Source organism: Cygnus olor, chromosome 1 (genome assembly GCF_009769625.2).
Source record: "Cygnus olor isolate bCygOlo1 chromosome 1, bCygOlo1.pri.v2, whole genome shotgun sequence".
In the NCBI taxonomy this organism is placed as follows: Eukaryota; Metazoa; Chordata; class Aves; order Anseriformes; family Anatidae; genus Cygnus; species Cygnus olor.
This window is the reverse complement of record NC_049169.1, coordinates 78529413-78542853: the sequence shown is the minus strand read 5'-3', so window position 1 is coordinate 78542853 and position 13441 is coordinate 78529413. Positions and strand designations below refer to the sequence as shown.

The 13441-nt window shown below is 37.6% G+C and overlaps 1 protein-coding gene across 4 annotated transcripts in view; it reads right to left on the bottom strand.

The window, feature by feature from the left end:
* SLCO1A2 (solute carrier organic anion transporter family member 1A2) overlaps nt 1–13441 on the bottom strand; it is a 54427-nt gene that overhangs the window by 26088 nt on the left and 14898 nt on the right. For 3 of the 4 annotated variants that reach the window (XR_005822167.1, XM_040565830.1, XM_040565847.1), the window contains exon 2: nt 13304–13348. The exons of the other annotated variant lie outside the window; for it this stretch is intronic. The gene's annotated coding sequence lies outside the window, so the exon portion shown is untranslated. The remainder of the gene's footprint in view (nt 1–13303; nt 13349–13441) is intronic. 4 annotated transcript variants of the gene reach the window in all.

Below are 13441 nucleotides of genomic sequence, written 5' to 3'. Positions count from 1 at the left end.
AAAACCAAAGAGTAGTTTGATCAAGTGAAATGCTATTGTGAAAAAGAAAAACAGGTCAAGTGACTGCAATCAAAGCAGGTAGACACCAGATGTGGGAACCATCAGAGAGATATTTGAGTTATTTGACTATTGGTGCTGAAGCAGGCTTCATCTGTGACCTTAAGTCTTTTGAGGACATTCATGTTTGCCTCCCTCACAAGAATAACTACATATGCACATGAAAACCCCGCAAAGTCTACAAAATGTGGTGAGGGAGGGATTGGTATTATTGAACTCCTGGCTTTGAACACAACCTCCTAGGACAGTGTTTCTCAGCTTTCTTGTAGCTGGGGGAGCACAAAGCTTTCCTGAAAAATCCTTCTGAATTAACATATACCTTTCAAGGTTAGGCAGCTGGAAGTGGAGAATTAGCAGACCAGCAAGGTCTCACATACTTAGAAGTATACTACTGTACTGAAAAACATTTTAATTTGAAATATCACTAATATAACTAGCTTTTAGGCCATCTAGGCCTTAAACAGTTAATTTTTATGGTCATTCTGTAGACCATCTGTTGATGGCTTACAGACCTCTGGTGACTGAGAACCCCATCCTGCTCAGTGCTGCACCAGAGCATGAGATGAGGCATTTTTCCCTGTTTTTTTCTTAGAACAAAAATACACAATGGTAAATTATTGAGAGCATGTCTTCACAGTTCTCATATACTAGAAAATTTCTCAAGTAAAAATCTATTAGTATGCTTCCAGTATGAGAAAAATTCTCATTATCCCTCAGAAAACATATATTTCACAAGAACTATAGCCCTGCTTTCTGTCCTTTCTTCATGATGATCTCCAAAAAATCACACATGATGGCTGTCTGTACTGAGATTTTGCTTACACAGTTTAAATAAAAATAGAAATTCTGCTTCCAGCTTTGATTGCCTTAAACGAAAATCTGAGGTAAAGTATTATTTCCCAATAAGATATTTTGAAGTTTTTCTTGCATTTTATATTTTTCCCCACTTTTATATTGCTGCTTTTGGAAAACAGGAAAATTAAAAAAATAAAAACTGTGACAAAAGAAGAAAATACAAAAGCAGTGGTCCCAGTTCTGTCCAATACCGTTTTGTGTTCACAGAAGATAGTACTATGAAAAAGTAATACTGAACAGAGTTAGAAAATGGCTGAGTATAAAGCTGCCTTAACTCCATGTGATCACCCTTGCTTCTCTTAATAAGACAGCTAAAGGTGATGAGAGAAGACATTGTCCACCCAAATGGCAGTTGTTCAACAGTGTATGTCAACAGCATTATAATATTAATTCAGCTGTAAAGTGACTTCTCCCATGTATCCCTATTAGGTGCAGCAGCCTTCCATGGCTATGCCTTGGTTTTTGTAGGAGAGAAGTCTCAGTGTCATTAGAGTATTACCCTTGGTTTCGCATTAAGAATATCTTAACTTCAGTAGTCCCATTGTAATAATCAGCTATGAAAATCTGTCTGCAGGTAATCAAAAGACTTCATTAGGAGAGCGCACATGGAATTTGATATATAATATTTATCTTAACTGGTTAGAAACCAGAACTGTAGATCTCAGTTTAATTGTTTTTTAACCCTTGCTTAGGTATTACAAGAGTTTAGTATGCCTGTCTTCTTTCTCACTCCATCCATTTTTTTATATTTCATCTCATAACTATTTGTAGAATATATTATACATATACTTTATATTTAAAATTATATATTTTACAAGGGTCTTGATTTTGACTACAGAGATGATCATACTTATTTAAATGTATTTACGTGAGCTTCTGAGGTATGTGTATAGGTATTTCCATTATCTACAGAAAATAAGCAAACCATTGAAATAAAAAAAACATTGTTTGGGCTTTTATTTATTTAATAGTTAAATAAATAACCACTAAATAAACTTTGAGGAGGTAGAAAATCATAGAAACACTACATACAGGACTGCAATTCTACAGTTGCAGTAAGATTATTTTGTTCAATAATAGTTTCTGATCAGGGTGAATGAGGTTGAAGATTCAGACCCAGAAAAGGAATAACAATAAATGGAAAGCAAAAATTCCAGTCAAACAAATCCCTCCTGATAGTAGGCACTTAAAATTTTGTTTTAAATCATTCTCTCTGTATCAGAGAAAAACAAGTCAGGTGGCAGTTTAAGTGCCACCTTAAGACAAATAACTGCATGCTTTCCTTTTGAAATGAAAAAAAAAAAAAAAAGATAGGGGAAGAAGAAAAAACATGCTATCTTTTTAAAAGCTGAAGTATCACTTTACTATGATGGCTTTAATTACTGCACACATCTGCTTATCTCAACTCACTTTTCAGGTTTAAATGCCTGTTTCTGGAGAGCCACACTGACCATTATAAAAGGTTTATTCTTGTATGTGCCACTCAGTTTTGATCTATTCACGTTAGCATATTTGCAAAGAGTCTGAAAATAGGGACCTATGTGATGAACATTCTAAGTTAAAGAAATTTCTCTTACTGATGTGCTTAGGTATGAACTTAATTTATATTTAAAAGAAAAATGAAGAAATAGATGGTTCAAGGGCATATTCCTTGGGACACGTGTACATGCATACACACACTAACAAGAGTTATACCAAGAAGAGTTTACATTCACGAAAGAGTAATACAAACTTTCTTTCTGGTGGTGTTTTTTTCCCATGGTACCATGAGACTGGAAGTGCTATTTGAATTATATAAATCATGGTTTCATGGAGAAAGGATTTTAGAGACAGTTGCTTACAAATGAGCAAAGACTAGTAGTATCCATATATTTGGCTCTATAGCCCTAGAAGAAGGAAAAGCCTTATACAGGGAAAACCAAAGAAATTATTCCATTGAAAATAGTGTTTTCCCAGAAAAAAAAAAATATATATATATATTTGACCAAAAATACATTTATTTGAATTTTTGAATAAATTCAATTTACTTGAATTTAGCTTTAGAATTCTACAGAGCTTTTATATTTTCTTAGACATTTGGGGAGCTGAAGGATGTTGAGGGAACACTTTTGTGGTAAGTTCATACTCTCAATTTTAAAGCAGATATTTGAAGCCTACTTGTGTGGTCTGTGTGTATAAAAAAAGGTGCCTGAAGGAATACATCCACAGGAGCCATGCCTGAGCACTTTAGTGAATGGACTCCCTCAACTGCTGTGAATTTTCAGTGGTTGGATGTGCTTAGATGCCACTGGGAGGCACTTACTGTACATGCCTTGACCTTTATAACCTGCTTTTGTTTCAGCACACAGGCTTCAGCAGTGGGACTGAGATATTGAATGAAGGTGAGAAGTCACTCCCAGATCTTCGCAAGGCATCAGCAACATGCATAAATTAAATAAATCTCCAAAATAAGTGGGAGTAGAGATATGAAATTTACATAAATTCACAAATGCACAGAGTCTTTAAATATTCAGTAAATTAATGTAAAATTCAGGAAGTGTGGAATTCAGTGTTTTTTTCTATTGTGACTAATTCAAGCATTATAGAGCATCCCTGATGTCTTGGAATATTGAATTCCCATCTTCTTGATGGGATTCCTCCTAAAAGCCCACATTTGTACCAAGTTCACTGCTTCCTACATTATTAGACCACCACTTCAGAAACTGAGAATATACATATTTTCTTCTATATGGACAGATCTTGTTTGAGGGGCACTCTTATCATTCCAGTGTTCCAATAAAAGGAAAATACCTTGGGAGAGTAAAGTATTTGTATAGAATCAGAATCAGCCATACCCTATTCTTAGCAAGTAGTTTTGTTGAAGATCCTCATATAGACTCTCTAAATAGGTATCAGACAGAGACAGATATTTCCAGAGAGCAATTTATCCCATCTTAAGACAGCTGTCTAAAATAAGTGGGAGGAAATGGTCTCTGGAGGTACTTCTCTTTTCCCTTTGACTTGAAAATCTGAAGAGCTAGCTTAGCCTAGATAACTAACTTTTAGACAGATAAAAATCAGGTCAGATGACACCTATCCTGTATCTTTCTGCTTCTTATGTCATTCTAGATCTACACATCTTGGCCACAAAACAAAAAAAGGCTGTCATCCAGTGGCTCTCAGACTAAGGTCAGGACCCCTTTACAATTGCTTGTGCAACCTCACAGGAAATTCAAAATGCAAAGCCAATGTAAATTTTCAATTAAAAAGCAACAACAACTATTTCTCTTAGCCTAAATGTTACAAATAATGATGAATTATCTACCCAAGATACAGGAGTGACTTTTGGCCTCACTCTAAATATGGCAGATTGTTTTGGAAACACTGAAAACTAAATAGCTCTTTTCCAGCACTGCAGTAGTATCCAACCACAAATGGAAGATAACTTGGGAAAAGCTAGAAACACGAGCTATGTCTCCACAGAGCTTAGCACTATAGCAATTCTGTGTTGCACATCCTGTAGGACATAGCATGGTAAACCAGATAAGGATGTTGTGACACAGATTAGATTCCCCGCCATTTCCCCCACTGCCTCCAAGCTGGACCACAGTCCAAGCAATGCTTTTATCAGTGGTATCTACTGAGACCTGCTTCCCTACTGCAGGCTTATCAGTAGACATAAGGGAGCTTAAAATGTTAGCCCTCACTCATACTGACGAGAACAGTGGCCATTCATCACTGTTGTAGCTGCATAGACATGATTTTCCCAGTCAAATGGAAGCTAACAGAGACAACTTCTAACAAGAACAACACAGAATTTTATTCTGAGGGTTGTGCTCTGGTCTGTGTACACACTGCCAAGTTAAACCTTTTAACAGGTCAGCAAAGCTGAGTCTGGAAACCTCACAAAACAGGCTGTTTCACCACATTGCATTTGCTTTCAGCTGTTCATATAGCTCACAATATCTGCACAGGGAATAAATAAATAAATAAATAAATAGAATAAACACTCCTCTCAAGATAATTTGGGAACCTACCCTCTCAGAAGACAGACAGGAAGGATGCAAAATAAAGAAAGATATAATCATTTAACTGAGCCTTCTTTAATCAACAATGTATTTATTCTGGTAGTTGTTATACTAGCCTGAGATATATTTTGGATAGCCACAAGGTCTCATTGGACCTTTAAGTCTCCTGACTTACAGAGAGCTTAATCAAGAAAGAGAGTAAATCAAGAGAGTAAAGAGAGTAAGAGAGCTTGATTTCCTCAAGCTAGGAAAGCACCCATCTCCATTTAACAAAGAAAGTGGGGTGTTGTTTACCCCTGTATATGCAGAAGCACAGAGAGGCACGAGACCTTCTGCCCGTTTTGACCCTGAATTCAGATTTAGTTTGAACATGCAGTACCACTTTCTTTCGTCTCACCTCATCAGAATGCATTTGATTCAGATCTATCTTCCACCTTTGACTCTGCCATTGACTCTGTGCATCATAGTTAAACTAATTATTTCAGTTTTTCCCCTGTAATACAACAAATTGTCATTTATAGCATGCATTGATAGATACGTGGAGATACTATCTATGTGCAAAACATAAATGATAGTTCATTTTCATAACTAAGTATATTTAAACTAGTAAGACTGTCATAACACTGTTTCTTTCAATAGAAAGAATCAACACATTGATTTCCATGTGTATGAATGAGTTTTTTTGGTTTTGTTTTAGCAAAACAGGTTCTTGTCTTTCAGCCTTGTGTCAAACTTTATAAAGACATACAATTCTTCATTATCCACAAAATTTGCCACAAGGCTAGAAGACATTCTGTTACACAAACTTCTGTTTTAAAATGATACAAAATACAAATGTTCAAATTGTCAAAACAGCTTTTCAGAATCATAGAATCATAGAATATCCTGAGTCGGAAGGGACCCATAAGGATCATCAAGTCCAACTCCTGGCACCACACAGGTCTGCCCAAAAGTTTAGACCATGTGACTAAGAGCACAGTCCAATTGCTTCTTAAATTCAGACAGGCTTGGTGCAGTGACTACTTCACTGGGGAGCCTGTTCCAGTGTGCGACCACCCTCTCGGTGAAGAACCTCTTCCTGATGTCTAGCCTAAACTTCCCCTGCCTCAGCTTCACACCGTTCCCATGGGTCCTATCACTGGTGATAACAGAGAATAGGTCACCTGCCTCTCCACTCCCCCTCACGAGGAAGTTGTAGACCACGATGAGGTGCCCCCTCAGCCTCCTCTTCTCCAGGCTGAACAGGCCAAGTGACCTCAGCAGCTCCTCATACGTCTTCCCCTCTAGGCCTTTCACCATCTTCGTAGCCCTCCTCTGGACACTCTCCAACAGTTTAATGTCCTTTTTGTACTGTGGTGCCCAGAACTGCACACAGTACTCGAGGTGAGGCCGCACCAGCGCAGAGTAGAGCGGGACAATCACTTCCCTCGACCGACTAGCAATGCCGTGCTTGATGCATCCAAGGATACGGTTGGCCCTCCTGGCTGCCAGGGCACACTGCTGGCTCATATTCAACTTGCTGTCAACCACAACCCCCAGATCCCTCTCTGCGGGGCTGCTCTCCAGCATCTCCAGCATCTCGTCGCCCACTCTGTACGTATAGCCAGGGTTGCCCCGTCCCAGGTGCAGGACCCGGCACTTGCTTTTGTTAAACCTCATGTGGTTGGTGATTGCCCAGCTCTCCAATCTGTCCAGGTCTCTCTGCAAGGCCTTTCCACCCTCATCCAAGTCCACAACTCCTCCAAGTTTGGTGTCGTCGGCAAATTTGCTCAAAACACCTTCTAGTCCTACACCGAAATCATTTATAAAAACATTGAAGAGGACTGGCCCTAAAAGGGAGCCTTGAGGGACCCCACTAGTGACCATCTGCCAGCCAGATGTGAATCAATTACCTATGAAAAAAAGTTTAATACCTAATGATATACTATTGGGCAGTACCTCCTTTTTATAATACAAAGGGATTTGTTGTGTGTTCAGGTCGTCAGCTTTTCACTAACAAGGCATATTTTCTCATGAACACACTTTAAGAGAAGTTAAAGGAACAAAGGTACTGTAGGTTGACTGGCAGTTCAAAGGCTTCAAAGACTCTCTGGAGTCTTTTCCTTTAAAAAAAATGACATTAACTGTGATTCATCAATCAGCGGTTTATGTAAGCTGATAGCATTTCACTTTCGCTATCCATCAAGTCCCCAAGTTTCTTGGTGTGTGATAATACGCTTTGTGAGATAGCGTCACACAGCTGGTTAGATACAAGTTACTAGAAAATGTTTAAAGGTGATACGCCTAACCTAAGTGCACTTTGAACAGGGACCTCTTCTAAGAGAGTTCAGTCCTAAAAGGTGAGAAACATCCTCATCTAAGAGGGGAAGCTCTAAGGACCTGGGTGAACTTTTGGGAATTGGGCATATAGCTATGCATCTATCTGTGAGCACGGCTTTCTAGCTACAAACATCTCATTTTTTAAAACATGGGCAATTTTTGTAGGATCTCCCTTTCTTGCTCAGAAAGAAGTTGCATGAAATATACATCCTCTTTTGACAAGGGAAATCAAAGAACTGACTTCAGATAACAGTGTACACTTAAGACTCCATCATAAAAAATACTTTACCTCCATGGTGATGATTTTTATGATTCTTTCAAAAGATGTTTAATCAAATGCTGTAGGCTGTTATGAGTAGTATATAAGCCAGCAGGACAATATATGACCTGGAGCAGTGGGCTGTAATGACCCATAACACCATGGAGAAGATAGTGACAGTTATGACAACTGCTTATAAAATATTTTAGGAATGTGTTAACCGTTCATTGACATGAAATTATATGAACTGTTATGTTATACTGATGTAAAATTATATATAACACTGCCAAAGTTCCTATTTTTTCACACAACACCAATAAGCATGAACAATGTGGCAATGCAATAATTTTTGAAAAATGAAACTAGTCATTTTCAGCCTGGGGCACTGCATCAGGAAGTGGTATAGGGATTCTCCAAAGGGTAACAAAAGCAGGCCCACAGTCACTAGAATCATAGTCACAGCCAGAGTTCTATCTGGAGTTCTATCCAGAGTTTCTATCTGGAAATGTGTAAATCAAGGAGGAAAAAAATGAATTCCACCAAACTAGACAATAGTTTACACAATCAAAAAGGCTCAGAACCCAAAAATAGAGCTTATGCCACCCATTCTAAATAAACACTTAGTAAGTACTCAGCACCCATGGATTTTAAGATGCTTGTCCTGAAATATCTGCTTTGCTGCTCTGCATAGGGTTCTGAATCAAATGCTGTGAAAAGATAAATTCTCAGTTTTGTTCCATTAAAACTGCAGTGTTCGTTGGCAAAATATGTGTTAAAATGAAATTATTTTAATATGTTAATGACATAATTAATTATTTTAATATGTTAATGACATAAAAACTCCAGAACCTCTCTTTTTTTTTTTTTGTCTTGCAGTAGTGCAGTGCCTTCAATTCTGCACTGGGCATTTGGTTCAACAACAGTTTTTTACAGAAAACATCACCTTTAGAATTAGCCATGCCACTTATAGTACCTAAAGTATTTGTGAGATTTCACATTTAAATATTGACTTTTCCATACCATTCATGTCTTTTCCTGTCAGGGAAGATCTCAGGCAAAAGTGGAGTGGTGGCTAATCAGATGGAAACAGCAAGATTTGCTGAAAAAAAACCAACATGTAAAATGACCGTAACAGAGCAAAAATGCACTAAATTCTTCAAGGTATATATATTGAATTTCTAATGAGACTTTTTAATGACTTCTTTCAGTAGAGAGACAATTTCATGTACTGATTCATGTTCCTTGTGCATATCAAAATCTTTTCTCGTCTCCAAGTAGAATGAAAAGGTCAGGTCTTCTGCTCACACATACAATAATGCAAGCATACATTAAACGTAGCCCCACTGCACTTCTCTTTGAAGGAGGGCTACCTTATTTTGCACCTAAGCGTGCCAACATATCATAAACAAGTTAATTTATCTTTCATGGTATTGTCAATGTAAATTCTCCTACACAAGTTAGTACACTGTATTTGCCCCTGGTGAAAAATTATTACTAACATGACTGATTCCCAGTTCAGCACAATTCTCGTTTTTAAACAGGAGAGAAAATGCCACTATTAATAGCAGAGCTGTCAAGACTACTTCATCTGAAAGACTCGGAGTGTTTCAAGACAAAGCCAGATTGTCATTCTCTTGCTGCAGCTTGCAGAAAGAGGGAAAAAAAAAAAGAAAAAAAAAAAAAAGTCTTATTGTTGAAAGTCAGATAGTTTAAAAGAAAACTTAGTTTAAACTTATGCATTGGATCAGGTAAGGAGGGCTGATGTGATTCTGTGCAGATTTATTTTGAAAACCAGCAGTTTCTCTTAAATTGTTCCATTTGCTCTCTACTTTTTAGCTATTCACCTCTTCTCAGATAACTACAGGGAGCATAGAGGGTGGTTCCTGGTCTCACTGTATCTTCTACAAACAGATGTCTGTGTTCTTTAAAAGATGTTGGGGCAAGGAAGAGGTGTTAAGAGTTCTCACAGTAACACTTAGTAAATCAGAAACAGCATTTCTACACAGACCTAATTCCTTAATCTTTTTTTCCCTTACAGCAGCATGCAGGGAGTCGTCATTCCATGCATCAAGTAGCTCTGTAGTCACTCTGGACTTGTCTGTAAGGAGACCTAAGCAGTGAGCCAATATGTGAATTTACAGTGCGGTGACTCTGCAGGGAGATGTTCCAAGTAAGTGTCACAGCCTTCCTTTTAGCAAAATAATTTGTTCTGTTTTGAAGTACTCATTTGAGTCCACCTATTAATAGGACTATATGCACTATTGTGGTGGTGTATATATGACATTACAGCAATATATCTGAAAGCTGAATACCTTTCTGTAGATGACTCCTCATAGAGTGCTACTTTGGATAATCACCATAGCAGAAAGCAATAGATGCCTCAGGTTACCAGGATGGAAGAAGAGCAGTAATATTTTGCATTACTGAGTTAACATTAGCAGCATCTAGAGCCCTTGTAAGTGACATTGATAACCAAAGGAGAGTTCTGCTTTTGCTTATATTTCTGGAAACTGATTTCAGGACAGATTAAAAATATCAAGAATTTAAACCATTTGTTGTATGAAAAGGTGAATTGTTGTATGCAAGCCAGTAGGAGCGAGCCATGCAATTGATACTCTATAAACTGTAAGTAGGAACAGCATTAGGAAATAAAACTTATTGATCACTGTGCTGTCATTTCTGACTTTTCTGATCCAAACATGGTTTTTATTTCCCTTGCATGGGAGATTCCCAGCCACAGGAACTGACTCAGCACAAACCCTCCTGAGCCCATTCTCAGATCAATCATTAGCAATAGCCTTTTGAGGCTACATCATTGTTCTGTCAATGATGTGAGCTGAGTAGCATGATACGTCATAAAGGATGGCTTTAAGTTTCTGTGAACTATCCAAATTACTTCATTTCATTTACTAGTCAGTTCCATGGATGGCTACCCTTCATTTCTGAATCACCTGTTTTTTTCCACTGTGGGAGAAATTATTACCTCTGTCTCCATTAGCTCTTCTGCTGCTGCTTCCACATTTTTTTCAACAGAGTTAACCTAAGTTTGGGGATCAACAAGAAGAGCTGACTGAGTTTCTATCAGTGCTGAAATGGCCCATGCCAAGTAGGAGTAACAAAGAAAGGTATGCTAGCATGCTAGCAAAAGCATATTTGATAAAACAATATTTAATGAAAGCAGATGCACACATCTTAAGTGGTAAGAGTAGCAAATTACAATTCAACTCACTGGAAAATACAAACTGTCTAGTATTCATCAATACAGTAACAAGCAAGAAATACTGGGAAGACAGCATTATAGCCAAAATTTTCAGAATTTGGCATTCAAATGCAAAAAATCAGGGAACTATCCAAGTTCCTAATCATGGGAGTCTGGTGCAATTTTAGACACCCTCTGATAGTCACCACCTAGTCAGCAGTTGCTAAAACAGTGCCCAGCTAGCCAGGTTCATGCAGGTCATTCCTGGATATCCTAGGGGATATGAAATACAACAGGCAACTATGTCTAGACACCTGACTTACTTCTCTAATTTTAGGATTGGCCACTTGAACACAAGGCATTTAAACTTTTTCAAATGTGCTGACATTATTGGTGAAACACTTTTTATAGTTTACTTTTGTTTTGGTGCTTAATTCAGACTTATTTATAAGAAATAAAAGGCTAAATATGTTATAAAAATTAAAAAAAATATATGTCAGATTACATGAAACATTTTGCTCAACTACGAGCAGTGACATGCACCATTCTGTTTCATTTCTGGTAGTATTTACACTGACGCATATTAATGCTGTTACTATTGTGGTTTCTGGTTTATTCTAAAAATTGAAATATGCTCATTTCAGATTAATGCTTAAAGTTTTTTCTTTTCTGTTTTAATACAACAGGCAAACTAAACCATGAGTTATTCACACACTTCTAGCTCCTGGTAACTGAGCAACAGTGTAATTTACTGGAGACAGCTAGCTTACACAGCAGAACATTATCTGGTAAAGTACATGCAACAAGTAATACGGCTTTTTGTGACTCTCACAAGTGGAAAAGGGACATCCATTACCAAAAGTCTGTATGTGTGTCATTAATGTTAGTAAGCAAATATGGAATGAAGAAATTAAAAAGCAGCCATTAAAAGGGGGCAGCAGCCAACCAGGAGGTGTCAAGAATAGCCTAAGAAAAAAAGGTAAATATGAGAAAGAGAGGGAGACAACCTTAAATGTCAGGGAACTGAGAACATAAGAGAAGTTAAAGCAACCATGATGGAATTCATTTCACATACATTTAGACATCTGTAATGTAAACAACTATAAAGGAGCCAGTCACTCAAGGCTGTTTTTATAGCCAACAAGGAGAAGCAGGCACAAATCATCTGAGCTATTCTAGTCCCCTACATTAGGAACATGCACTAGAATGCTCTCTCTATACATCTCACAGTTAGATAAATTCAACTCCCCAGTAAGAGCAGCAGACACTTGAGACAAGACTGATTCCCTGTTCCTCTGCTGTCAGTATGTTACATTGCAAAGTTCATCCTCTTGCATGTTTACATAGGCAGTTTCCAGAAGGGACTGGGGCAGTGGCATTCCATATCCTCTGCTTTCTTTGAAAAACCTCAGCTCTGGTGTCACCTTACCCCCATATATGCACATGTTATATAAGTATTTTATACGGACTTAAATGCCAGTATAAATAAGTACAGTTATCATGTAACTACCAAGGACAGAGTTTTCCTGTGGTTCTTTACTGAGAATACTTGATTTCATCTTTAACATGATAACATTTTTTATGCTGAGTAATTAAGGGTGTTTTTGAGATCAAGGTTAAGGAACTTTATCAGTGATAAAAACAGTACTAACCACTTCACAGATTGGTACTAACTGCACAGTCTGTACTTAGTGCCAGGTTCTTGAAATTTCAGGTCTGCTGTCACAGAGATTCCAGGATTTCATATTCCATTCTTGTTTGTGTGGAAAAAAAAAAAATACACTACTTCTGCATAAGAGAATCTGCAACAGAAGCAGTAATTCTTCATTTTATTAATATATCTGAACAATAGCTGGATAGACTTCTTGCTGATTCTGTCAAGATTCTATGTGGTCCAGGAGAGAATGTAATGCTCCTGGGATACTATGAGCCCAGTTTCATTTCTAGAATACACTCAAGAATCTCTATGTCCCTTAAAGCATTAGGGGTTTCCTAAGACATCTTGCAGGACAGCTGGAATTGGGATCTGGCACCAATACTTATTTGAAAAGCTTGTTTCACTTCTCTTATGTCAACCTATAGCTTGATTCAAGCTTGATACATCACTTGGATGCTGATAACTGATTCTGAATATTCAGTCCAACCTTTCAAGAGCTCAGCCAAACTGCATCTAATCTATCTACTGCTTTTAAGGAGTTGAAATGACCTGAGGCTGCCTTTTCTCAGAAGCTGAGCACGCCTGCTGCTGCTGAGAGCCAGTGGGACCCAGATTTCTTCCCACTCTGGAAGAAGTGCACCAAGGTACTCAAGTTCAATATTCAAACTATGAATATTGGCTGGTGTCGATAAACAGACATATTATTAGCATAATTATTTTGGCACAATTCTATCTCTGTAAAATGGGTCTAATCATGCCTTCATTTCAAGGGAGTGAAATTGCTGCAGTGCTACAAAATGCTACAGTGAAAATGACACTAGAATGTTATTTCATTCCAGTCAAATGCTATAGTGAAAACATCAATAGGAAACTCTATGGAGAGATAAATCTATTTCAAATGTTGCACAGAACATATTGCCATGGTGAAGACATATCAAAACTATTCTTACTTCTTGCACACAGGAACTGTCCGTCCAGAGCAAGATAAAAGAAACCTAGGAAAAAAAAAATAGTATATGATTGCATCATTAAAAACAGACAGCAAAATATTCAGGAGCAGCATCCCATTTTTTTATAAAAACATTTTG